Source organism: Mercurialis annua, linkage group LG7 (genome assembly GCF_937616625.2).
Source record: "Mercurialis annua linkage group LG7, ddMerAnnu1.2, whole genome shotgun sequence".
Taxonomy (NCBI): domain Eukaryota; kingdom Viridiplantae; phylum Streptophyta; class Magnoliopsida; order Malpighiales; family Euphorbiaceae; genus Mercurialis; species Mercurialis annua.
Window position 1 is genome coordinate 33,590,547 of NC_065576.1, and position 27,529 is coordinate 33,618,075.

The 27,529-nt window shown below is 34.3% G+C and overlaps 1 long non-coding RNA gene across 1 annotated transcript; it reads right to left on the reverse strand.

The window, feature by feature from the left end:
- Positions 1 to 20,102: 20,102 nt before the first annotated feature.
- LOC126654927 (uncharacterized) lies at positions 20,103 to 25,732 on the reverse strand. The gene is made up of 2 exons (XR_007632794.2): positions 25,573 to 25,732; positions 20,103 to 20,592 (listed from the first exon to the last, which is right to left on the reverse strand). It is a non-coding gene; the product is annotated as an uncharacterized LOC126654927 (long non-coding RNA).
- Positions 25,733 to 27,529: the final 1,797 nt, after the last annotated feature.

The following is a 27,529-nucleotide window of genomic DNA, read 5'->3' on the forward strand; positions in this document are numbered from 1 at the left end:
TGAGTATCCCATTCATCATAGACTTAATAACACATAAAATACTTGAAATCACGTCGTAATCGCGTATCACTACCGTGACTATAAGCATCTATGTTGACCGAATCCAAAGAAAATCAGTGTTTCCTAGATTTTCCTCGGTGGCGCCATGTATTTTAAGTCTTGTGAGCATTCCGCTCACTAAAGACTTAACAAAATTAAGCATCATCTAATCAATAAGCGAAAGTTCTATCCATAACAACCAATCACAAACACACATTTCATATATCGTATACATTATCACAGGCGTACATACCTGTGAGCATATCACTCTCCTGAGTGGTCGCGTTTTGTAGCGCGTCGCATATCTCATCAATCATATACTATTCAATCAATTCAAAACCATTGCGATTCATAACGACGTTCTTATATAATATGAGTCTCGAGAGTATACAACTCATCGCAGACTATAGATACTCGAAAGCGTATTGCTTACTCGAGTAAACACACACATATTTTGTGCTCGCACACATCTAACTCGACTCCTAATAGCACATATGGGAGAGGACATTTTTGTAAAACGTTTGAAAAATTGATGAAAAAGATGACAGTGTTCAAAAGACATGACTGGAAATCCCTATAATCCGCAGTAGTTCCTAGGAAGTAACTGACTCTTTCCTATACTCTAATCACAAAAGAACAATGGCCTAGGAACACTAAACCATTGCTCTGATACCACCTTTGTCACGACCCAAATTTATGAGCCGCGACCGGCGCTAGGGAATGGGAGTGGTAGCTCCAAATCCCGTAGCAAGCCTAAAAACCTGTGTAAAATTTTTTCGCAAATCAAAACATATTTCATATATTAAAATACATGTGACCCCATTTACAAATAATATCAGAGTTAAAAACGCGTTATACAAAATTCTAGTTAAAATATCTAGACTACTGCGGACTGCTAGAATGAAAACCTTCTTTTTCTTCTTATACAAATGACTTCCGAGAATTAAAACTTCGGAAGCTTAACTCTTCAAATCATATCATACCATCCCTGAAAAATGGGAGGAGCAACGGGGTCAGTATAAAACTGAGTGAGTTCACCAAATTACACGCAATATCACATAAAGGGTTAAAACATTTGAAAACCCATTTTATATATAGAAAATACTCTTTTGAAATCATATTGCATACTCTATTTACTTTCCTTCATAACTCTTTGTTTATTTCATAAACTTATAGTTTATACGTATCTGACATCTTTGATTTCTTATTATGGTATTGATATTTTTCTTTCTCGTTTTGTTGTAATAGTTTTCGATCGAATCTTAAATCTAAGTTTATATTATCATGATTCTAAGTCGAACTAAATCATTGGCAAGTCTCTTGTGACTTGATCCTTATGGTTGGGTCCCGAGATAATTCAACCGAGTTACCCATAACCATATGGTACAGTCCCGAGATAATTCAACCGAGTTACTTGTACCATTTCTCAATCCCAAACGATCGATAGGAGTCCCGAGATAATTCGACCGAGTTACTCCTTAGACACGGGTCCCGAGATAGTTCAACCGAGTTACCTTCGTGTCTGCATTCGGACTCTGAACCCTGCAGGTCTTTTGAACTTAACTGTCGATTCATATAATTCCTATTGTCGTTTAATAGGAAAGTTTGCTCATATTGTGCCTCGATCTTATTTCGAATTGATTCTCGATGTATTGTACATACTTTTTATTTCATATGAGTCCCGAGGACGATTATCGAGAATGGATGAGATACGGGTCTCGGTATAGTTCTATCGAGTTCAACCTCGTATCTTAGTTCTTATTATTGGGTGTACCATAATACAATTCTCATTTAACATTTCTAATTGATTTTGTATTTTTCGTTCTGTTGTATTGATCCTTTATGGACCATGACATGCACATTACAATCTACAAACATACATCTATAACACACGCACGTATGGGTATTTGTTATAATTAAAAGTACGTATAGGAACGTACTATGTTTCTTTATAAATATATGAGTAATAGTACATATAGGAATGTACTATATTTTTCTTATTTATATTTGGTTCGATTCACGTCATTTTACTTTACCCATCCCCGGTGCATTAACATTTATGTTATTATCAAAATAACACATTGCGATAAAACATCATTTTCAAAGCATACATACGTATACATTTTAAAAACAAACATTTCAAATATATAAATATTCATATAGCTTTTCGTATTAAAATACGTAGCTTTATGAATATTAGCGAGTAATTTAAAGTGTACTCACCACTTGCTATCCAAATTCTTCAAATAAACACGAAGACATCTCGATCCGTTCCCCTCGAGCCTTGTCGATAGTCGCTTCTTCGAGTCTACGCAAATTCGATAACGCTACGAATTAATAACAAATCTAATTACGATTACGCATCTAAAACTAGTTCGATCAACCTACTTCGGTCATTAAAAACGCTTATCTAAAATAGGTTGACCCCTGAACGAAATCAACATTCTTAAAATTTAGAACGCCGCCTACAACTTTCGTTTAGGTCTCAGACCATGAATTGCACCCGAAGGTGTCGAAAACAAGCTCAGAAGTTATTTCCTTGGAGCTGTTTACAAGTGCAGGGCAGATTGCACAACATAATATTCTGCCTTTTATGAGCAGTTTAGAGGCAGAATTAAAGAAAACTTAAAACTAGATAATTATAGTTAACATTTCAAAGTTTCCGTTCCAACAAACGGAACTTGATTTGGATTTATGCAGCCCGAGATATTGCCTCCACAACATGGATGTTTTGCAGAACGGTTTTCTGCAAAACGTCCTACTTGTTTGCGGACAATTATCTCGTAACTTAATTATCGCCCATTTCAAACACTCTTATCACCAGAAACCCTAATCAACATTTATCATATTTCCATCAATTATTTCAACCTTAAATCAGCCACAATCTATTCATGAAACTCATAATTCAATTTCATCACCATTGAATCAACATTCACTCTTAAACCACAAAACCTAAGCCATTTGTTATAAATTGTTCATCATTCAACATTTTAAAATTTCCAACCATAATATTCACAACATAACATCCCTAGTTCATCTACAACTTAACCATTAAACACTTAATCTAAAGCTATTATCATTAAGGATCATCAAACACATCATTCATCACTTGATTTCCGAAAATCATCTTCAATTACTCATCCAATTCCCATCCAATTTTAATCATTAAATTTCAAAATTTTCGGCCATGAACTTTCTCCAATATCTCAGCCTCAATTAATCATTATTCATCCATTAAAACACTTAATTATAAGCTTATAATCAACCAACATATTCAAACAACCATTATCATCAAACTTTAACAAAAATCGAAATATTGAACCTGAAACCCTGACTATAATTTGAAATTATTACCTCTAATTGAAGCCATAGATCTGTAGATAATTATTTCCTCGTTCCGTGGCCGCAAGAATCGCTCAATTCGGACTTAAAACGAATGAGATATGATGTTTTGAAGATTTGTGAGAAATTTGAGAGGAGAGTTACGGGATTCTTCTCCTTTGGCTGCAAAATTGTGTTTGAATGAATGATTATCCATTCATAAAAGATGATAATAAGTGGGTAAAAAGTCCACTTAGATCCTTGAAGTTGTCACCTCCTTTCTCTTCACTTTCTAGCTTATCTTTCGTACAATTTAGTCCACTAATCTTTTAATCATTCGATTCTCGATAAATTCCGTATTATTTATTTCTCAAATAAATAATAATAGTGTCATATCTTATAATATCACCCTCCAATAATTTATTTTGGCAATTTTGGCCAAAAACGCTCAAATTTCCATTTTGAGCTAACTTGCACTTTTTCTCACTTTTTTTCGTCCAATTTTCATACTAATGACTATCGATAACCACTTTATCGATATTATTTTCTTATCTTGAGAAAATAGAGTAAAACACAACTTCCTCCGGAAATTTGTGGTTAAAAATCCACTTTAGTCCTTAAAGTGGTTAATTTACACTTTAGCCCTTATTCTTAATTAATCGTCAAACTTTCTCCTAAAACGATTTCGTATACTTACGAAACTTTGACGATCATTTATTAATAATATTTCACAGACCTTGGCGTGAATATTATTAGCTCTGGCTTTCCAACTTATTTTATTTTATTCCCTTTAGTCCCGATTAAATCCAATTGATCGCATAAAAATTTTCAATTAAAATTATTATTTTACGATAATTCCAATAGACCTGCTTCGGTCTAAGTCCTTATTATCCAGTTTTAATCTGATATTCTCGTTCTTAGTCTGTATGATTAGACCTCGTGACACTTTACATAATACCTTAATAATTTGGGTTATTACATACGCATACTCAGGATTCTACCTAAAGCATGTATGATACTGCTATTCCTAAACACATGTAGAAAAGATGGTGAATTGTTATCCTGCATTAAGGGATACGCTGAGAAAGCGCGAGCAGACATCTTCAACTGTTGTTTCTACTTCAAATTTGAACAATATTTCAAATGAACATGGAACTATCTCCATCAAGAGTGAGATTGATGCTGAAAATCGAGCACGATTGAAGGGTATGTCACCTGAAGAGATCATAGAGGCACAGGAGGAAATAACGCAGAAGATGAACCCTGCATTGGTAAACTTACTAAAAAAACGAGGTCAAGAAAAATTAAAGCAGAAACAACTTCCGAGTTCAGATGAAATTATGAGTGATGTCTCTCTTCATGCAAGGAATGACAGTGCTGATATGATGGCAGTTAATACCTCAACAGATACAAAGACCGGCCAAGATGATGATCTTGGCCCAGGCAAAGGTAGTTTGTGGAAAAAAAACGATGGTTTCTCCTACCTCCCAAAACCCTAAACCTACCTTCCAAAACCCTAAACACACAATTATCAACCATAATCATACCTACCATACCACCAATCCCAACACCGTGAATCCTAGCCAAGCCCCACCTGTCTTTTATTTTGAGAACTTCCCAGATTCCTGGAATTATATCCATCTGCAGCGTGCTTTTTTGAAGTTTGGGATTGATGGGAGAGTTTCCTTGGCCAGAAAAAGGAATATTAGGAATCAGCGATTTGGATTCTTTCGTCCAAACCCCGAAGAAGATATCAATACTGTCCGTTCTCGTCTCAATACGGTCTCTATCGGTTACTATCAGATTAGGGCTTTTGAAGCAAGGCACCCGAATTCCAGACCCGATGTGTCTTCCTCTGCCAAACATGTTTCTGTTCCAACTCCAGCTGCGCAGAAAAAGATTATCAATCCTTCGATCAGAGATAACAGGTCATATGTCCAAGTATTGAAAGCTGCACCGTTGATTTATTCTCCTTCCAAAGATTCTTTGGAATCGCTTTCTACTTCGGTTATTGTTAGGGTGAAATATCTGCATCAGATTCTTCAAGCTCATTCTTATTTACAGAATAAAGAAGTTGTCTTTGAGAATATGTCTTTTTTGGGTGGGGATGAAATACTTCTTAAATTTCAGAATTTAACGACTAGATTGGTTTTTGAATCAATCACTTTCCCATCCCTTTCAGACTTCTTTGTTTCTCTCAGACTTTGTGATGATTTTGTCGTGAGCAAAGGTCGTTTTGTATGGCTGAACTTGGTAGGCATTCCAGTTTGTGCATGGGATGAAGAGCTATTCATGCAAATTGGAAATCAGTTTGGTGAATCTGTGGTTGTTCATCCTATGGTTCTTTCGAAAGAGAGGCTCGATTCTGGATCAGTTTTGATCTCCACTTCCAGAGATTACATTCAGGCTTCAATTGTGGTTTCAATACGGGGACGGGAATTCCTTATTTCTATCACAGAATCTGATTTGCCCATTATGCTGGATGAAGATGATAACTCGGACTCGTTCTCAGTTTCGTCAAAAGACTCTATGGGGAGCAAGAGCTCTTTTTCTGGTGGTGATAAAGCTCAAGCATCTCAGAATTCGGATTCTGTCAAGGCCAATGGATACTCTCAGGTTTCATCTCCAGCTTTTCCATCGCCTAAAGAATTAAATACTGCAACTGAGAAATCAACTGCGAATAAAATGGCTATTGGTGATAGCAATGGAGGTGATGATATTGCTGATCAGGAGGAGAATGTGGCAGTTGATTTAAATCGTGACTCTTCTGGTGCAACTCCAGCTAATTTCCATGGAATAATTACGAAGCGACGTAAAATTAAACGGGTCACTGGTACAGGCAGTTTACTATCACCGTCACAATCCTTGGGCCATACTGTATCTTCTTTTTCTGATGGATTCATCCGTCACCGATCTGAAATTAATTTTGCTAATGCTGCTAAGCAAAAAATTGAGGACGAGGCCAGAAATACATGGAATGTAGGTTTGAATTTGGGGTTATTTTCGCAGGAGAATGAACGTGGAATTATCGACCTCTTATCGTAGGATATTGCTTTGGATGCATCATCCAAATTTTGAGATTTTTTTCCTCTTCCAGGTGTATTTTCTTTATTATGTCGCACAACAATTTTAACTTTGTTTCTTGGAACTGTCGTGGGGAGTTATCTTTTGCTCGAAAGACTAGATTTATTCGATCTCTAGTGTCTAAACACAATTTGTCTCTTTTGGGGTTAATTGAAACTAAGAAAGCTGCTTTTGACGATTTTAGTATTCGTTTACTTTGGCCCAACTTGGATTTTGATTATAGCTTTGTTCCTTCGAATGGTGCTTCGGGTGGTTTACTTTGCCTTTGGAATCGGAAATTGATTTCCCCATCTCGTATTTTTACAGCTGACAGATGGATTAGCCTGGATTTCATGTGGTCTAGTATTAATATCAGATTTATTTTGGTTTACGCTAGTAATTGTCCTAGGGAGAGGGCTTCTTTATGGTGTGATATTTTGCTTGAACTTACTACTGATTCACTTTGTATCGTTGTGGGTGATTTTAATGAGATATTGGATCCCTCGGAAAGACTTAATTGCAGTTTTTTCTCTTCTTCTATGATTGATTTTTCGTCTTTTGTTTCGGCTTCGTGTTTGGTGAAAGCTACTCTTCAAGGAAGGTTCTTTACTTGGCAAAATAGTATTTCTCGGTCTAAGATAGACAGGTGTTTTTTATCGCCATCAGCTTACACATCTTGGCCGAACTCAGTCTTGCGTGCCTTACCCAGATCATTCTCCGACCATGTCCCTATTTTTTTCAGCTCTGAAGTGCCTATGGATTGGGGACCAAAACCTTTCAAATCAATCAACGCTTGGTGGAGTCATAAGGATTTTAATGGTTTTGTAGCTGATTCTTGGTTATCTATTGATCAAAGGTTACCTTTTGCTAATTTGGTTGTGAAACTTAGAGAGCTTAGAACAGTTATTAAAGTTTGGAATAGAGATACTTTTGGAGATTTAAATTCCAAGCTTGTTGCCGCTCAATCTGAAATTGCCGATTTAGAAGCTCTTTCTGATTTCCAAGATTTAAATGTTGCAGATGATGATAGGCTTTCGGCCTTATACCTAGAGCAAACTCAACTCTCAAAAAACCTTGAATCTCTTTGGCACCAAAAATCAAGACTCAATTGGCATTTACATGGGGACAAAAATACTCGATACTTTCATACTGTCGCATCGATTCATTCTAAAAGCAATCTTATTTCAGAAATCCAAATTGATGGGGAGTGCTACAAATGCCCAATGGATGTTAAGAAGCATGTTCACCTTTATTACAAGAACTTGTTCCGCAAATCTCCTGCTATCAACTTCTCTTTGGATTCTCTTCCCATTCAGCAACTAACTCTTCAGCAGGCAGCCTCTCTTTCGATTCCTTTTACCGAGGAGGAAATCCATGCAACGCTTTTGGGGTGTGAGGATAATAAAGCGCCGGGTCCAGATGGATTTAATAATTTCTTTTATAAGAAAGCGTGGAAAATTCTTAAGGGTAATTTTACTTCATTATTCCATGAGTTCTACACTTCCTGCACTTTTCCGGTTGGCTTGAATACTGCTTTTTTGGTTTTAATACCGAAATTTAAGGGAGCTTCCGACATAAAAGATTTCCGACCAATCAGCTTGATTAATGGGGTTTTCAAGCTTCTTTCCAAGGTCTTGGCTAATAGACTTTCATCAGTACTCCCTTTAGTCATTTCTGAAAACCAATTTGGTTTCATTAAAGGGAGGAGTATTCACGATTGCCACATGATAGCTTCTGAGATTATTCATTTGGTTAAAAGGCGTAGAGAGCAAGTATTTGTCATAAAACTTGACTTTAGAAAGGCTTTTGACACCATTTCGTGGAATTTTATTCTGCAAACTCTCAGAAGAATGAACTTTGACAGTAAGTGGATTTCATGGATTTCCTCTTTTTTCAATTCGGCTCAGCTCTCGGTTCTTCTTAACGGTTGCCCAACGGATAATTTTTACATGGAAAAAGGGGTTCGTCAGGGTGACCCAATTTCTCCTATGTTATTTGTTCTTGCCGTGGAAAACTTACGTGCTATCATTTCCAAAGCATGCGGATTGGGGCTTTTATCTGGTATTCAAATTGATGGTTTGCAAGACCCAGTTTCTATTCTTCAGTTTGCTGACGATACGCTTTTGTTTGTTCCGAATGATATCACCATGATTGAGAATCTCCTGCGTATTTTGCGATGCTTTGAGCTGATTTCAGGCCTTAAAATTAATTATCATAAATCATCCATTATTGGTGTTAATGTTGATCAAGTCTCCCTTTCTCGAGCTTCAGAAATTTTGATGTGTAAAGTTGAGGAGCTGCCTATTGTTTATCTCGGTCTCCCTCTTGCAGAGAGAGCAGTTGGAGCGAAAGCTTGGGACCCGGTTGTTTCTAATTTCTCGTCGCAATTATCCAATTGGAGAGGTAACCTTCTTTCCCCAGCTGGTCGGCTTATTCTTGTGAAGTCTGTGCTTTGTAGCTTACCTATCTATTACCTTGGCACTTTTCGTATACCTCAATCGGTGGTTGTTACGCTTGAGCGCATTATGAGAAGATTTTTGTGGAATGGTTGTGTGGACAAACAGGGATTTAGCAAAGTCTCTTGGGAAAATGTTTGTGTACCATTTAATCATGGTGGCCTCAATATCACCCCCCTACGGATTAAAAATCAATGTTTGCTTTTGAAATGGTTATGGAAATTAATGGAATCAGATAAAAGTTCACTTTGGTTCACAGTCATTACGCAAAGCTTGGCTATCTCTGCGTGGTTCGATCTGGATTCAGTGAAGGTGGTAAAGATTTCGCATCTGTGGAAGGGTATTGTGAATTCTTGCGTCAAGAATAAACCAATTTGGAACTGTTTTATCAACTCAGTTTCTATGGAATTGGGTAACGGTGCTAATACTCGATTTTGGGTGGACTGCTGGCTGACTACTCCACTGCAATTTCAGTTTCCAGATTTATTTCGATTGAGCAGGAATAAGAATGGCCTGGTTTGTTCCTTCTTTAACAGGGATCAACAAGATTTTTCAGTCTTCAACTGGTCTCGTAGGCTGCGTCTTGGTGAACAGGCGCAGTTTGATGTGCTTCAGCAGCAACTCCCTCGCACAGACCTGTTACAACAGCTTAATGACAAGTTTTTTTGGAGAAGGAACTCGTCATTTACAGCAGCTTCTATGAAAGACCTGTTGTTTTCAGATACCGACCACATTCAGTCTCAGCTAAGCTTCCTTGTTCATCGGATATGGAAGGAAAATTTTCCCCCACGGATTAAATTTTATATCTGGTTGCTTGCTCGTGACAGGATTTCTTCGAATGAGCATTTGGTTAGGAGAGGCATTCTTCAACCTTCTCAATCTGCTTGTTCCTTTTGCTCTGAGATGGAAACAAACATTCACTTAGTCATTCACTGTAACTATGCATGGATGTTTTGGTCCCTTATTCTTCGCAAATGCAATGTCAAATGGGTCTCCCCTTTATCGCTTGAGGATTTCTATATTCATTGGGTTGCTCTATCGGTGGGTAGACATCGTAATCTTTGGAAACTAATATGGTTTTTCGGTACTTGGAATTTGTGGAAAGCGCGGAATAAACGGGTCTTTCAGGAAGAGTTGGTTGATATCCATTCTTTGGTCTTCTCGAGCATTTGTAATGCAGTGCAGTACTACAGAGTTCATAATAGGGATTTTTCCTATACAGGAAATGATGTGTTTCGTTCGATAGATTTTTTCTGTAATAACTCTTAGCTTTGTAAGCTTCTTTTAGCCCTTTTGCCTTCCACTCCTTTGCGGAAGTGCTAATCTACTAATCATTTATCCAAAAAACAAAAAAAAGGTAGTTTGTGGAATAAGTGGAGTGAGAGAGTTGAGGCTGTTAGGAACATGAGGTTTTCTTTAGAGGGTAGTGTTATTGCAGACGAATCAGCGACTGGTAAGATTTTCTAATGGTTATGCTGTTGCTAGATTGTTGTTTTGCTCATAATTGCTACTGCTAATTTTTAATTTGATGTTTACTTTCTTGAATGAGCAACTCATTCACATATTTGAATGTATAACGTGGTCCCTCACTTTTATCGATTTGTGTCTAGGCTGTTTTCTAGATGAGGACTGAATTATTCTATAAACTTAGTAGATGCTTCAGGTAAATTGGGAGAACAAATAATTATGCAATTTAATTTAATTAATTTATCAGTGGTGGTATAAAGTCTAAGACCCTAGTAATTGGGAATTTATGCATGATCAGATTTTTTAACATCAATGCATGCTATCTAAGTAGCTAACGTTGAGTCTGTTGGATCAAGGAAGCATTAGAGCTTAATGCTGCACATCTTTATCCAATGAGCAATGCTTATTCAGAGTTTTATATTTACATAAATAATTCTTTCATAAGATGTCTGGGAGAACCCTACTAAAACCTTGGCTTTCAGGAGAACCCTACTGGAAACCGGAAAACTATTTTTTTATATTTTTGCCACATCTCATGACAAATAAGATTTTATATAATTTAAAAAATTAAAACGAACTCTTATTTTACATCAATAAAAAATTATTTTTCCGGTTGCCACGTCATTAAAAGTGACCGGAAAATGTTAAAAAAACCATTTTGATACAAACATTTAGAAGGTTGGGTACCATTTTGATGCAAATTAAAGGTTGGGTACCATTTTTAAACAAGGTGTAAAGATTAGGTACCATTTTGGCTAATAACCCTCATGTCGACCTTCGTATCAAGTAATATCGGCTCTCCCGTTTCCAGCATTCCTTTGGTATGAAGCCTTGCAAGATATTTATGGTCAGCTTCTTGATAAAGCAAGATTTGTCTGGGACGAACATGTGAATTTATTATTGGATAAATCTGTTGTGAAGGTTCTGAGATCCATGAGAGCTATTCTACTTTTTTTGAAACACTTGTGGAGCAATTTTCCGCTGTATCTTATGGTGATGTAATTTTTGGTCGTTAAGTTTCCATATATTTACACCGTTCCACTGAAGCACCTGTTAGACTTCATGCGTGGAATGCACTATCCAATGCTTCTGTTCTTGAAATTCTTCCGCCGGTGGACCAATGCATTGGCGAGGGAGATGGGTATCTCGAACCTATTGAGGTAATGTTCAGCAAATGCTGAAAATTTCTTTCATCTTCTGTGGCGTGCTGCGTAGTTTCTGCAGTCCTTGGCTGTCAGCAGACTCTTATTCTTGGCTGTTAGAAACAATGAAAGTTTATATTGCGCGGGGAGAGAGAAGAAAGAAAATGGACTTTTGCATGAATAATTATATGTTTTGGGTTTAGGGTCTACGGAAAATGTCAATACTTACATGTTTTGATGCATCTGTTTAGGTGGCATTTAAAAATGAGCTTAAGTGCATAATTTTTTAATGTCACAACACATTAGAGATACTATTCACATTAACCTCTAGCACACCATGCCTTCTGTTTTTATGAATTCTTTAGCCTTCTAAAGTATATAGTTCAGATCTTATTTAATCACCCTAATTAGCACCAGCCCGCCATCTCATATGGCGGGCTGGTGCCTGATCCCCAATCATTGGGGATCAGCTCAATGATTGGGGAGAGAGTATTTAACTCTCTCCCCAATCATTTGAAGCAGATAATGATTGGGCAATAACTGCCCAATCAGTTTTTTTTAAAGAACTCTTATTTAACCAATGAATTGTAATTTACGTTAACTATTTTCGGGTTATTTTCGGACACTTCCGAGCGTTATTTTATAAAACAAATTTAAAGAATATTGTAGTTGACCTTTCAAACTTTATAAATGTCATTTGTAATTATTGTTTCGACCAATCTAAATAAGAGTTTTAATTGATTAAAAAAGGTAGAAAAAAACCTGATTTGAATATGAAAATTTAAGAAGTTAAGTTTGACGTTAATTTTGAAGATCTTACAAATGTCGAATAAAGTTCGAGTAAAAATGAAAGTCGTAGACGGTGGTGCGGACTATATTAATATCCAACTTATTTTGAGTTAGATCTATTTTAATTAAGTGATTTTAATAGTTAAATTTGCCTAATAATGTAGTATTGTATTAATTGATTATAGGTTAAATTTTAGTAATTCACGCTTTTAGTAAAAAACACGACATTGCTATGCTATACTTTTTAAAAATAGATTAACAAATTTAGGGTTTATGATTTTGATTGTTATGAAGTGTTTTTACTGTTTTTAAGCATTTAAAAGCCTTTTTAAACGTTTTTGTCGTTATGAATTTTTCAAATATCAGATAATAATAAATCACTAGGGTTTTGTAAATAATTATAAAAAACCATACAAAGAAATTAAAATAAATCAAATAATCAAAAATATGTGTACAACAATAAAAAAAAAGCTATAAAATACAACTAAATGTTTGTTCTATCTGGGGTCCGTAAGAGTGTCCTCAAGTTTCGACCCTTGTTCTGACGCCGACTCATCTGGCTATGAGTCAATGGCCGATAAGGTCTGAGATCTGGGCCGGAGCTGTTGTCGCTACCACTTGTACTGACCCCATCGTGATCCTCGTCATCAGGAGCCTGTGAGGAGGGGATCCCTAACCCCAGGGAAAATGAAGGAGGCGTCATGTTAGCAATATCACCAAGTGGAGGTGTGGGAGCCTGCAAATTGCTCACCCACTCATCAGTTAGAGAAAAATGCATTTGCGATGGGCTCTGAGTTGGGCGGGGAGAGGAGGAAGGCGGCTGTGGAATGTACCCCTGAAGAAGCTGGCTAAAACTACCTACTGCAGGCGTTTGCGGATAGGACAAGTTGTCTTCAAATAGTCCTCCGTACTGCTGGGCTGGAGGTGTCTGTGTCGGGGGTGGTGGCTGAAAGGGGGTAAAAGCGGAACCATGGTAAGTGGAGAAGTCCTGCGGGACCGAGTAAGACGAAGATGGTGGCGCCTCGGGCTGTGAAGAGGTGCTGCCATAGTGCTGTGTATACCCAGTATACCGCCGAATGAAGTCCTCGGTATTCCCCTGATAATCGACCTGAAAAAAAAACAGATTATGTAATTACGGTTATTGATGTTATAACTCAAAAAATGTAACTTCAAATTCTAACATACCGGTGTGGCCAGAGGGTCCGGCGTGGCAAGCGGAGTAATGTAAGCGGTCTCCCCAAACCATGGGTCAACATAAGGCACAGAAGAAGGCGGCAATGAAAAAGAGGAAGTCGGTGGGCCCTGGGGCTGCGAAGATGTGCTGCCGTGGTGCTGCATAAACCCGGCATACCGCCGAATGAACTCCTCGGTATTCCCCTGATAATCGACCTGCAAAAAGAAAACAAATAATGCAATTAGGGTTACTGATGTTAGAAGAAATAAAAATGTAAATTGAAATTCAACCGTACCCGTGTGTCTAGAGGGTCCTGCTGCGTGGCTAGCGGAGTCGTGCCAGCGGTCTGCCCAAACGATGGGTCGACATAAGGCATAGAAGCAGGCGGTACTGAAAAAGAGGAAGGCCGTGGCCCCTGGGGATGCGAAGAGGTGCTCCCGTACTCACGCGCAGACCCGTAATAACTCCGGATAAAGTCCTCTGTGTCCCCGTGAAAGACGACCTGGACAAAGAAAAACCCAGTTGGTCACTGTAATTAATGGATGTAAATTATTAAATTGTACACTGAAATTGAAACGTACCGGTGGGGGAAAAGGGTCTGTCAGGATCTCACGGGTCGGCTCTGGCTGTCTGGGTCTGCCTCTTCGGCGTCCTCGTATGCGCTGTACATCCACGGTCGGTGGATCGATCTCTGGAATAGCGTCCGCAAAAGCCAGGAAATATGACCCAGGAAATATTCCAAAACTGCGTAACACTTGATCTCAGATATGACCCAGGAAATATTCAAAACTGGCAATGGATTCGGATTCCACGAGCGCAAAAGCCACCGGCATTATATGGTTGTTGCCATCTATCGCCGAAGCTATCAACATGTGCATCTTATATTTGCCGTATAAGTGGGTGCCGTCGATGAATAGAATTGGCTTGCAAAACGGAAATCCGTCCACCATCGGGAAGAACGTCCAGAACATCCGTTGGAAAATTCTACATTGAAGCCCGCCACACTCAGATATTGGGCCTGTTGGAAATGGATATTGTTAGAAATAAATCTCTTAATGTACGCACATTGAAATCCACAACACTAATAGATTTCATACCTTCACCATGCCAGAAGGATCCATGATTCACTTTCACCACATTATCCATGAACTTTGTCAGTTGACTGTAATTGTATTCCCAGTCCCCATAAACGCTGCAGATTGCCCTCTCTTTGCCGTACCACACCCTTTTATACGGAAGAGCTACTCCAGTAAATTCAAGTAGTCCCGCAATCAACGTCTTGATCCGTATGTCACGCTGACCTAGCACTTGCGTCTTAATATAATTGGCGATCTGAGCAATCCCAAAATTTCGGTGGTGACGAACTGACACTTGCATATCGCATATGTGTGGCCCGATATATTTTGTCAACGTCCATGTGTTGGTTTTCTTAAGAAGTGTGGCACGCAGCCACCATGGGCATATCTCTTTGTGCTTGCAAACGAGAACCAACGTCGTGTGCGTCGTCCGACAACTCTTAAACTCTCTTCCATTGTCCACCGAATAGGTAACAGCACAAGCCCGAACAGCATCTCGGCTCGAGAAAGTCATCCCTTCTTCAAACTCCATCCCCCTCTCCCACTCAACTTTCGGCTTTTCCCATGAGTCCAAGTCGACGTCGAAGTCTTCGAGATCTACACGTCTAACATGTGCCGGCAGTCGGGACTGGTACACTGTATTTTCTTCTACATTACTAGGTTCAGCAGCAGTGAGTATGTCTTCCATATTCTCCACTTCGGTCTCGTAGTGATCGTGTTCTCCTTCTTCCTCACTGTCCCTCTCCGACTCACTAGAAGAAGATATATGCAGTTGATCAATAGAAATATCTTCAACAACCGCCTTGCGGCACTCCACGTACAACTCTAAAAATCTTAGTGCTGGCAGGCGACATGCCTCGGTCTGAATAGCACATACATGTGGGTCGCCCTGGACATCCAGCAACGAATAGGAATATATTTGTTCCCCTTGAAAATGAGGTACCCGGAAATATATCTTGCTGATCTCCACCGGGCCCACAGCACTGGTTATTGCCGATCCACAAATATCAACCAACTGTTGGAAATTTATTCTTCCAGTCAACGGCACTTGCACATAACTACCCCCAAAATATTCTACTCTGCGGGGAGAGTTTACAATGCTACCGTCAAACCGTATCACAAACGACAAATCGATTGTCGTCATTGCTACAAGCATTTGTCATGAATAAATGTTACTCTTATTTCTAAAATTAATTTCTAATATTCACAGGTTACTCATTAAAAATTATAAAGACTATTCTATCTTATTTTTTAAAAAATTAAAAATTAATTTCTAATAAATGTTACTCTGATTTTTAAAATAAAATTCTAATATTCACAGGCTACTCATCAAACAATTAATAACTACTTTATATACTAACAATTATGTCATATTTTTCTTAACAATTAATAACTTTATAAAAAACTTACTCTAAATTTCAAAACACAAATTCTAGACAAATTGTATACGACATTTCTATGATATATTTTCAAGTACTAATTTCTAATTTCTACACTATATTAAAAATTATATCAATTTCTAAAACATAATACTTAACAAGATTCCTATGAAGTTTTTTAAACTAAATAAATATTTAAAATAATGTAAATTTTTAAAATTTCTATAACTTCTAACAATTACTAAACTATAATATTTTAAAAAAAATATATTCAATCTAATTCTAACATTTTCTAATCTATAATAAACTCTAACATTTTTTAATTTCAATATTTTCAAAAATAAAGTAAAACTAAATGAATTAAAAATAAATTACGGACTAACCTCTTGTAGACCTCGCAAAATAGCAGACCGAAAAATGATACGTAGCTCCAGAAAAATAGCCGATAAGCTCCACAAAATAAACTCCGTCGCTTCAACCAATTCCGGAAAAATCACTCCGTCAAACTTTACTAAAGTTTACTAATTTTTTTTTAACCAGATAACCACTAAAATTTAATTACAATTCTAATTTTTTTTCTTCTAACAATTTTTCTTTCCCTCTCTAACAATTTTTTTTCCCTCTCTATCATTTTTTCCTCCCTCTCTAACATTTTTTTTATTTCTGCTTGAATAGGTGAGTGCTGAAGCACTCACCTATTTATAGCAAAGCAGCCCGCCATATGAGATAGCGGGCTGCTTTGCCCACGTGATTCCCTGCAACAGCAGGGAATCGTTTGACTGACCGACTGACCAGCTGGTCGGTCAAATGATTCCCTGCTGTTGCAGGGAATCACTCACCAGCCCGCCATATGAGATGGCGGGCTGGTTCTAAAAAACAGTAGCCCGCTATTTCAGATAGCGGGCTGGGGGTGGGAGGCACAAATCCGGAATATTTGTGTCTATCAGACACAAATATGTCAAAAACCCGGGTAATTGATTTTGGAGGTCACTATACTTTTCAAAAATTGCAAAATGGTGACCGAACTTCAAAACGTAACATTTTAGTTACTATACTATTTGGTTTTGTTAAGATAGAAGGATTTTTGGTCACCGAAGAAAAATATTTCGAGTTGATTTTTTGTTGATTATGTGTATATATGAAATATAAGGTATTATTTTTCATAAATAACCAAAATTTGATTACTACATATGTATAATTTGACCGTAAAACACTTAAAAACCTTCCAAAATCACATATTTGAAAGTTTAGTAACCATTTTGTTACGTTTTGAAGTTCGGCCACCATTTTGCAATTCTTGAAAAGTGCAGTGACCCCTAGAATCAATTACCCCAAAAACCCTATTTTTGAAGAGAGGAATTTTAAATATTGTACGTAAAGGTTTTTGCTGCTGATAAAGGTTATCATCTTTCTGCAATAAGCAAAATATGGAGAATCTTTTAACTCATGTTATAGCATGTGCAGGATAATGAAGACATTTTAGAAGCGTATGTGAAGTCTTGGGTTTCTGGCGCTCTGGACAGATCCTTTGCGCGAGGATCAATGGCATTCATTCTAGTTTTGCACCACCTTTCATCTTTTCATCTTCCCTGTGTGTCATGATAAGATGTCAGTGAGAAATAAGCTTGTAAAGTCTCTACTGCGAGATTGCTCCCAGAAGCAAAAACACAAGGTTTGTAGTTTTTCTGCTATGCTTCTTATTTTATGGTCTTTTTAATGGAATTTGACATACTTGGGCTGCTATATTAACATTTCTGGATTTGCGCGTTTAAGGCCTATTTGGTAGCACAATATCTTTTAACTTTATGAAGTAGAGCATGAAAACATAATATGGAGTTAGATACTACTTCAGCATCTGGGACTAGTGCTTCTGAGAAGCAGTTGATAATTAAATATGCTAGTTAGTAATGAATTTAAATGAAATGAATCTAGTTCATTTCTCGTAATTGAAATTAATTTAGTTCCCTGTCCATTGGTTTCTGAATTCAATGCATGACAATCCGGTAAACCACATTTGATCTGAATGTAAAATAATTTTTAAGAGAATTTGAAAATTGCTATGAGCTTACTAAATGGAGTGTGCTTTTTGCTAAGAATATGCAACAGTAGATTGCTTTGATGATATTAAATGGCATGTAAAGTTTGAATACATGGGGATGCATTGCAGACAACAAAAGCATTTTGAATACATGATTTCAATGTTTTGTTGTTTGGATAGAACCTATGTAGCACGGAATTAGAAACGCTGAAATGGAAAATGCCAAAAAGGGAAATGGCATTTAAAGAATAAGTTATAGTACATATTGCGTTTTGGAGTCTTAGAAGTGTTAAACAAAAAAGAAACACATTAACATAAGACAGAACTGCCGGAATCCGAGCTTTGCTGGAATTAATTTTATGTGGCGTGTTGTTTCCTGTTCTTTTATTGGGTACTTTTAATCGGTATACGGCTATATTTTTCAATGTATTATTTGTGTTTGTTTGATGTTAAAAATAGGACTATTCTACATAACTTATTTTATTTTTTAATAATGTGCATGATTGGTTCATGTTAGCAGGCAATGATGATGGAACTTGTAGAGTATAGTAAGGGATGCACATCTGAAATGCCCTTGCAGAGCAGCGATATCGGCAAAAGGTTTGAAATACTTGCCGAAGCTTGCGAGCGAGATTCGTTCCTTTTAACTCAAGTGGAGAATTTAAAGTCCAATGTTGTAAAGAAACACAATGTTGTGACATAACTGCACGTTAATGCATATAAACATGAAGGACTTGAAAATTCCGTTGCGTTTTTAGCCAATTTTTCTCCAATTATTTAATTGCTTCAGTATTTTGTTGAATTTATAAATAAACTCTGTAATTAAGCAAACTCAGTTTTTAGAATTTCAAAATTTAACTTATAATATTGAAAAAGGTTAAAAATAAAGTTAAAATCTAATAATAATTCTCTAACTTTACGATATTGGAATAAAAATAAGCTAAGAATAACCGGAAAAGTTCTTCGAAAATAATAGGTATTGTTATTGAAGTGAAAAATTTAGAAAAATAAATTGATTAAAATAATAGCTAAAATTGCAATAAAATATAAAAATTAGGCTCGTTTAGCGAACAAGGTGTTTATGTTCGGTTCATGTTCAGTCGAGATTTGAACGGAGTGTTCATGTTCGGTTCGTTTAAATTTTATAGTGTTCATGTTCGGTTCATGTTCAGCTCGTGTTCGTTAGTTTAGCCACTAAACGAACAAGTTCGCGAACGAGCTCACGAACAAGTTCGATAAGTACTAAACGAGCTCGTTCCCGAACAAGCTCGCGAGCGAGCTCCATAAGTACTAAATGAGCTCGTTCGTGAGCCCGTTCGTTTAGCGAATAAACAAACGAACACGAGCTATTAAGGAACAAACACGAATATGAGCTGAATAAATTAAAAACAATCTAATCGAGCTCCTTCACGAATATGAGCTAAATAAATTAGAAACATAATTATATAAATTAATTTAAATATTAATTAGTTCGCGAACACCTAATCGAGTTTCTAAACGAGCTTGTTCGTGAACTATGTACGAGCTTGTTCCTGAACTTGTTCACGAACTTTTAATCGAGCTCGTTCACGAGCTTGTTCACGAACTCTTATTTGAGATGTTCGTGAACGCAAACGAGCCGAACACCACTATGTTCATGTTCGGCTCGTTTATATTAACGAACATAAAATCAAGCTCGAGCTCGGTTCATTTAAAATACGAACGAACATGAACCGAGTTCTTATCGAGCCGAACACCGAACTGCTCGCGAACGGCTCGATTCATTTACACCCCTAGTTATAGTGTTATATTTTTATCTCATCATTTGATTTGGCTTCTTTAAATAAGTACCCTACATGGCTATACTTAATTAGATTTTTACTGTTGACCAAAAAAAAGTTGATGATATACTTTTTAAGTTTTCAAATTGCACAAATAACTTTATGATAATTGAGGATTACTGTCAATTATAAAAAAAGAAAGAAAGTGGTTACAAGAATTAAAATCTCCTACAAAATGTCAATATAGCAATTAATATTCAAGAATCTTTAATAATCCTTAATTATAGTAACTGATAATTTGAATTATATGCCATAAACAACAAAAGGGAAACCGAAAAAATAAAATGATTAAAAAAATGAAAACAACGAGCATTTGAGAAACAAAAAAAAAATCTAGCAAAACAAGAAATTCACATGTAATTCCCATATATAATGACAAATACATGATTATTCAAATACATGATTCTTAAAAAACAAATAACAATTTTTTTAAACCAGCTGTAATTATTTTTTCAACAAAAAAACAATTTGATTTTTTTTTAAATAATAAAATTTTACTAATAGTTACCTAATGTATTTGCCATTATAATAAAAACAATTATTTGCCAATGTATTTGTTGAAAAAAAGTAAAATTTTACTAATAGTTACCTAATGTATTTGCCATTATTTAAAATTTTATTATTTAAACCAGCTGGAGAATAGATGATGTGACGCCGTTGATTCAGAACGTACGGTGGCTGTTGATGAACGGCATAGAGGAAGAGACGTGACAACCTATTGCATAAAGGACGACGCCGGTGGTCTGGAGAAGATGATGACGAGCTGCTTCTGAAGAGGATGCGACGACGAGCTGGAAAAAAGAACAGCGCTGGAATAAAGAACAACTTCTGCTAAGAAAAAAAATCATAGTAAAAACTATGCGAAAATGAAATAGAAATCAGATAAATTTAATAAAGATAAATAAAACCAAGAAAATAATGAGAGGAAAAAGAAAGATACGTCTGATTTAGGGTTTAGTATTTAGTGGGTTTTCATGTTTTAAATGATAGTTTAAATGGAAAGTTTTGAATGATAGCTTAAATGTTGATTAATGGCAAGAATCTTGGTGAAATCTTTCAAATTGATGGCAAAAATCTTACTGATATCTTTCAAATTGAATAGGCTGAGATATGGAAGGTTACCATTTTGAGTAGTTGTATTTTGCTAATTTAAAAAGTATCTTTGTGTAAAGCAAAATCATTAAATTCAAATTAAAAAATTAATAATAGTATAATTCAAAATAGACTTTTGCTCTAGTAATTCTCTTTTGATTTTGGCAAAATCTCAAAAAAAAAAAAATTCAAAATTTTCCCATATCCAAAATAAAAAAAAGACAATATTATCCTCAGTATGTGTCAATATTTCATTGATCTATATTTGAGTTAATAAAATGTTGACATGTGACATGTGGATTTTGGTTAGACCAACCAACCAACAACTATCGACCACCAGCCAAGTGCCCGCCCGACAGGCCGGTCTACAACAGTCAATGCCCGGTCAAATATAGTGGTGTGATTTTAAAAGAATTGAATAAAATATAATTTTGCTCTCAGTGCGATTTGAACCCACCTCTCACTAAGGCAAGACATACTTGTTGTCTTTATTTACTCTTTAATATATACACATATATTCTTTAATAATGTATAAGAAAGCATGTAAATTAAATATAAACCTATTAAAATGATTGATTATAAATAATATATTATTATATAACACTAATACGATGTAACACTTGTCAAAATTTAAATTAATTTATTCTAATAAAATTAATACTAGTATAAATTAAATAAACTTAAAGTAAACTAAGTTAAAATAATTTTTTTATTAAATTTAATAGTAACTTAATCTTATTAAATTAATTAATTAAAAATTTACAAAATAAATGATCTAAGTAATAAAAAATTAAAAATAAATTATCTAATTTTTTATGTGGGTCTTTTTAAAATTAATGTATTAAAAATACAATCAACTTAATGTTAACTTGATGTAAACTCAAAATAAACTATATAAAATAAATTATTAATAAGCTAATTATATTTTTAAAATTAATTTACTTTAATTAAATCAATTTCTAAATTATTTATACTATTAAAACTAATTTATAGAGGGACAAATAAACTAATAATTATCTAAAAGTGATAATATACTAAAAAAATATTACTTCGGATTGACATTAAGTTGTTTGAGTAGATATTGAATTGATATTAAGTTAATTTTTAAAACTATAATAATTTATTAAAAAATTTACTTTACATTGACATGTAGTTTACATCAAGTTTACATTGAGTTGACATTAGATTTACATTGAATTGACACTGAGTCGACGTTGAATTGATATTAAATTTACATTTAGTTGATATTACGTTACATCTCAAAATTAAAATAATTTACTAAAAAATACTTCAGATTGACCTTAAATTTACATTGAGTTGACATTAAGTTTATATTGAAATGTCATTAGGTTTACATTGAATTGACATTAAGTCGTCATTGAGTTGACATTGAGTCGATGTTGAGTTGATAATTAAGTTAATTTTTAAAATTATAATAATTTACTAAAAAATTTACTTGGGATTGACATTTATTGTCATAACCGTAACCTAATCTTGTTTAGAATTCATTAAGTAATCTTATTTAGAATTCATTATACATTCCATATCATTTTTAATTATTATAAAGGAGAAATTGAAATAAGGACATAGGCATTTTAGATGTCAAAATTTAAATTGAAAACAAAAGTTACGATTAGTTTAATTGAATTGGTATAACTGAACAAATAAAAAGACTCAAGGATTAAAAAATATGATAAATATATCATTAAGGGCCTAAAAGAATTTTATATTTAGAGTATATCTAGATAGTCTGAATGTCAGTAATGCCCTTATTATGTGTCCAAGTTAGGTTAATAACCTATTCTTATTTTAGTAATTTGTTAATTAGTATATGTATACAAAATATGGAAGATATTCAAACCAAATTTCATTCATTCAGACCTAAACTAAACCTTAAAACATCCAATTCTCTGATTTCTTGAAGTCTAAGAAGGAAATCAAGATCAATTGGTAAGTTATTCATCTTTTTAACTTGTTTATCTAGAGTTTACACAAAAAATAGCATGTTCTGTTTTCGAATCCAGATATTTCAGCTTATTGCGAGTGATGTACGTTGCGTTGTATAAATCCAAATTGAGTCATTCTTGATTCCACGGAAATTTTAGAATTTGGCCTGAAAATTAATAACTTGGGGCTGTCCTAAATTTTAGAGCTGTTATGCGCGACATAATGTTCTAATTTATTTAAGTCGCCTAAGTCCGAATCAGCAGAAACTTATACTTAGACATTTATAGATAACATCCTTAAGTGTCCGTACCAACAAACAGAACTTAATTTGCAGCTGCATAGCATGAGATATTGCCCTTGCAATATGCCTGTTTTGCAGGACAATTTTCTGCAAAATGTCATACTAGTTTGCGTCGCTTCTAAAACCTATCGAAAACATGCTTTCTTATTCATACAATCGAGCCCCTACATATCATATTAGACACTTGAATTTCATGATCTAACACCATTAGAATCATTTAAAGATCAACCTTTCATTTGGGCCGAACCATATCATCAATTTTTCCATCAAAACCTTAACAATCAATCTTGACTCAAATTAGATCAATATTCATTCATAATTCAACTATACAACTCAAAACCAAAGCTTATACACATCAATTAGATTTCATATCATCAACCTAACATAGGGACGAATGCCCTATTCCAACTCTATGTCAAAATTTTCATCAATTTAATCCAATTTCTATAGCTAAAACATCAACTATTAATCATCATCTAATACATAGCAAAACCGAACCCTAAGCCAACCAAACTCATCCAATTTCATCAATCTAAACTTAATCAAACTCAGAATTAAAAGCTCACCTTGGTTGTTGATGGAGGCCGAAGGGTTAATCTTCCAAAATCATCATCACAATCTTTCATATAAGCTCCCAATAACCTTATAACAATCAAATACATAAAACCCCTAAATTAACTCCAAAACCGAATTAATGACTCTGAAACCCTAATTATATACTGAGCTTATTACCTTAAATTGAAGCCTTAGATCAGTAGGTCTGCTTATCCTCTTTCCGTTGCCTTGAAAATTGCTCAATTCCGATGTCAAACGAAGAAACGACAAGGATTTAATGATTTTAGAAATTCGGAGGAGATGATGATGTTCTTCATCAAATGCATTTTGCTGGAAATGAGTGTTTGAAGGCTTAATATTCATAAGCTAATGGGCTTATATAGCTTGGCGAAAATTCTCTCTTTAATCCTTAAAATTGCCACCTCCTCACTCTTAAATTCCTAACTTTTCTTTCGTCCAATTTAGTCCGTCGATAGCTTAATCGTTCGAACTCGATGAATATCGTATTATTTATATCCAAATGAATAATAATCTTTTGCTATCTTATTATTTTATATTCCGATAATTTATTACTCTTAATTTCGGCTACAACGCTCAATTTTCCAATTTGAGCGAAAATGACTATTTTCGTCACTTTTCCGTCCTTATTTTGATTTGACAAATATCGATATCCAAGTAATCGATATTATTATCTTAAATACCAATTCTCGTCAACTATTTATTTAAATTATATTTTCCGGACAATTAAATTCTATTTTCCAATTTCTTAGGGACTTTAACTTATTTTAAATTCCAACTTTTCCTATAATTTCCTTTAGTCCCGTCAAACTATTTTAGGCATTATAAATATTGAAATTTCTTCTTTAAATTTCAATATCAACCTATTCTTGTCCTTCTTTAAATATTTCCTTATTAAATCTTTCCGATAACTTCTTTTCCAGCCGCTTCATTATTTTAAATCGGGCACGTGACCTACTTTGGCAACGCCAGACGTACTGGGTATTACAAAATACCTCAGACAAAACACGAAAATGACTTGCTATACTAGTCGTATCTAACACGGATATCAAACTAACTCGATAACTTAACTTTTTATCGAGTAAGGTTACTAATGACCTAAGCAAAACCAACATCTATCTCGGCTTATAGCTTAGCCAAAATTTAAACCAAATAACTAAGCAATACGACTTAATCGTAGCTTAAAACATCTTTTATATTTTATAAAGCATTTGACTTAAAACCTTGTTTTTCGTACTTCTTTAAACCATTTTCCAAACATCAAATAACCAAACTCCGTTTGGCTTTCAAAATGTATTATTGATACATTTTTCACATCTCCAAACCATGGTTTAAAACCTTTAAAATCATGTTTAAAACATTTTAAACTTGAGCTGTCCATATTATAAAATTGCTACGTACAACAAAATGTTTTTATTTATTAGAGCCATTTAGAGACCGAATCAACAGAAACTCAAAACTGTAAAGTTTTAGCTAACACCCTTAAATTTTTGTACCATTAAACGGAACTTAATTCGGAGCTATATAGCTCGAGATATCGCTCTTGCAACACGCCTATTCTGCACGCACAATTTCCAGCAACCTTATCAAACACTTAATCAATCAAAAACTCATCCTAATCGATTATATTCACCTCTTATCATCATTAAACTCATCCCTAAGCCATAGCTATCAAGTTTAATCAAAGATTTATTCATGGCCGAACCATAACATAACAATTCATACTCCATTACTCATTCAAACAACATAATAACAACTCTACAACTCAAAACAAACATTAAAACATCCACAGCATAGCAAACTCCCAAACTAAATTCAAAAACCTAAACCTTACAATCCACATATCTTAACAAACAACCATCAACTTCCAGAATTAAGAGGCAATAGATGATTACCTATGCTTGTTGATTGTTTTGCCTCAAAAAAGAAGAAGATTGGTTGAGAAATCCCTTGGCTATGGAGTTGATGGAGTTGGCGCACATGAGAGGAAGAAGATGATGGGTTTTCTCTTTTCTTTCTCTCTATTACTTTGTGTTTTCTATCTTAAATTGTTAAGATAGGAGAACATACCATAAAGGCCCTCTACTTTAGCCTTCTTCACTTAATTAATTAGTAAATAATCCAATTTAACTTATTTAACACTTCGACGTACTTACTTATTGAAATGACTTTGGAAAATCTTTCTCCCACAAGTCCTTACTTATCTTAATAATAATAATAATAATTTTTCATTTTGAATTATTATTATTTCACAACCTATCTTTAATAATTCTCATGTCGGTGTCCATTTTCCGACCTATTTGGTCCAAATCACGAAACTTTAGGACGTGTGGCATCTTTTTCTTATTTCAACTTTTTGGTGTTTTTACATCTTTCCACATATAAATTAATATGTAATAATTAGAATCTCATTCTTACATTTTTTTTATTCAATTTTGTCTTCAAATTTTCTAAAAATAATAAATATTTTTCTTATTTATATAAAAATTATAAATATTATTTCTTAAATTGATCAGAATGGATGTAAGTAAATTCCCAAGTAAGAAATTCAGAGACTGTATTGACTGTTTGTTTGATGTTTATACCAAGCCAATGAGATATTTTCTGGTCCACTCTCTTAAAGATCGAAGATTACATCGAGAACAAACTAAAAGAAATTAATAATAAAAAAACTAGAAACAATTAATACCTATTCAAATTTTTAGACATTAATTTAGATAATGGCTTTTTATATAAAATACTGTTTTTCTATAACATTTATATTTTTTACTACTCCTTCTACATCTATACATTTCATACAAACTTTGTTTTCTTTTCTATACTATTTTTTCTAAAACTTTAATTTCTATATTAATTTACATTTTCCAACATTCTTTTTCATTATTTTCACTTATATTTTCACCATTGTATTTTTGCACTTAATATTTATCATCATTTTAATGTTTAATATTTTTTTAATTTTTTAATTTTTTTAATTTTTTTGGATTTTGATTTTTCTAATCGTCGGCAGTTTTCATCAGCTTTGAAATCAACACAATATCAACAATATTTAATGAACTGGGTAATATTAATTTATAATGTTTTTATTCTAATTTTTATTTTTTTTTTATTTTTATTTTTTTATTCTAATTTTTATTTTTTACTTATAATTAATCGGTATTTATTATTTACCATATATTAAATTTTAATTGTTTTTCATATATCAACATAAAATCAACACAAAATCAACCAAAAATTAGCATGTAATAAACTAATTAATTTAAAATTTTAAAATCTTTTATACTAACTTTTATTTTTTAACAATGCTTCAATTTAATTTAATTTTTTTTATTTTACGTATAATATAGTCTTTTTGATAGTGATAAAATCAAAAAAATATCAACATGATATCAACACAATATTAACATGAAATCAACATGTGTACAAATCATCAACTATACAACTCGCGAAAATACTGAAAATCAACACAATATTAACATAAAATCGACAAGTGTAAAAATTCTCAACAATACAACTCATGAAAATATTTCATCTATTGTTCTTATTATCCTTTTTTTCATCTATTAAAATCCGACTAAAGCCATGCCTCATTCTTGTTCAAAAGTAGCTCCATTTGAATTCACCTTGACCCATATTTTTCTTGGCTTTGTCCAATAAACAGCTGCAATAAATTTGTGAGCATTATATTGACACTGCCCCGATTTTTGGCTGTACACAATTGGCCAACTGACAGCTTCATTAACAATCAAATGCAAACACATGATTATTATCTAACTACCTTATTTATTTGCCTCTACAAACTCCATATCAACATACAAAATTCTGAAATACTTTATAGGACAATGAAATTTT